Source organism: Chiloscyllium plagiosum, unplaced genomic scaffold (assembly GCF_037043375.1).
Source record: "Chiloscyllium plagiosum isolate Xiang-an unplaced genomic scaffold, Cpla_swu_hap1 HiC_scaffold_30, whole genome shotgun sequence".
NCBI lineage: Eukaryota > Metazoa > Chordata > Chondrichthyes > Orectolobiformes > Hemiscylliidae > Chiloscyllium > Chiloscyllium plagiosum.
Genome location: NW_028270168.1, coordinates 60261290 through 60262867, shown reverse-complemented (window position 1 = coordinate 60262867; position 1578 = coordinate 60261290). Strand labels below are relative to the sequence as shown.

Sequence of the window (1578 nt, the reverse complement as noted above, 5' to 3'; positions counted from 1 at the left end):
ATAGCTACCCCAGAGACAGGACAGTCAAATGGACAAGGGTAACCCCATAAACTGGGGGTTAAAGAAGTTTTCCTTTGCTCTCATATAACAGGGCACCCACTCAGTAGGTGGGTTCCGCTGAAGCCACAGCTAAATAATAAGAGACTGGATGGTTAATGAAGGGAACTGTATTTAGGATAACTGTAAATTTGAGCAATTCAATCTGTTCTTTACGACATGGAATGTATATATGTATGAACGATATGACAAATTGTACAAGTACCAAAGATTTATTTATATGAATAAAGTATATTTTGAAATTAAAAAAAATCTGTTCTTATCAGTTTAATATCTGATACGTCCCTTATCTGGGGACCATATATTAAATTGATTTTTGGAGCAGGGAGATGGAATAGGGGCTTGCTCCGTCCACTCCACGCATCGACCTGGTATTGCAGTACCTCCGGGAACGGTGCACCCCTCATCTATAAATCTAAAAACAGCTTCATGTTTATAACTCAGGCTTTCGGTGCTTTGTGTCTGCTGGATGGGTTTGAGTACCAAGTGCTTCATTTCTCACACCTCACATCCAACCGGGCGTGAGTCGATTCAAACTCGTCTGTTCTAAGGTGGCTGCTCAGCTCCCGCTCCCTATCCTTCTCTCGCCATCTCTGTCTCTTGCGCACCTTGACACTTGCTCTCAATGTCATCCCCTCGGACCCCTGCTGCGTGCTGCACCTTCCCGCCAACGCCGGGCCCCGATCACACCACATGGTGTCAGAATTTGGGAGTCGCAGCAACCGTAGCTGCCCACCAGCTTTTCATACTCGCGAGCGACATTTCAGAAAAACAAGAGAAGGTCAACTGTGCTACGTTGCTGCATGCTGCTGGGGATGAAGCTATCTCGGGGTTCAGTCGTTTTGATTTTGATGACTTGAAAGAGAGATTTCGAGAACACTGTGAGCTAGGACAAAAATCATCGGGACGTATTTAAGGCACATGCTTTTCATCAGACTGCAAGGGCAGGCGGAATCGATAGGTACGTATGTGACTGACCGGAAAAACGAGGCAAAGGACTGTGAGTTTCAGCCATTTTCCGATTCACGGAGCCGCGACAGAATCGTGTGTGCTATCACGAATGACTGAGTCAGAGGCAGGTTACTCAGAGAGTCAATTCTCACTGGGAAAAGCAAAGAGACAGCACTAACTCGACAACAGCACGTGAGAAAACGTAGAACAAACAAACCAATGTTTGCTGACCGGAACTGGCCTGGAAAGATAATAAGGCAGGTAGGAGCACTGCAGATTATCCGGCACCTGGGCTGTGTACGCAGGGACTGGCACAACACCCCCTTGCCTTCTTTTGCACTTAGAATGCTGCCAGTTCTGGCTGAGGCAGCAAAGTCAGTCTCACACAAGCAGCGTGTGCCAGCTGTCTGTGACAACAAATTCCAAAGACTCACAACCCTCTGAGAGAAGACGTTTCTCCTGATCTCACTCTTAAATTGGTGCCTCTTTATTCTGTTCAGTTCTAGACACTCCCATGAGGGAAAATGTCCTCTCAGCATTTACCCTGTCGAGCCACGTAAGAATCCAATA

The 1578-nt window shown here is 46.6% G+C and overlaps 1 pseudogene; it reads left to right on the top strand.

Annotated features, from left to right (window-relative positions):
• Positions 1 to 288: 288 nt before the first annotated feature.
• On the top strand, positions 289 to 462 carry LOC148142222 (U2 spliceosomal RNA; annotated as a pseudogene).
• Positions 463 to 1578: the final 1116 nt, after the last annotated feature.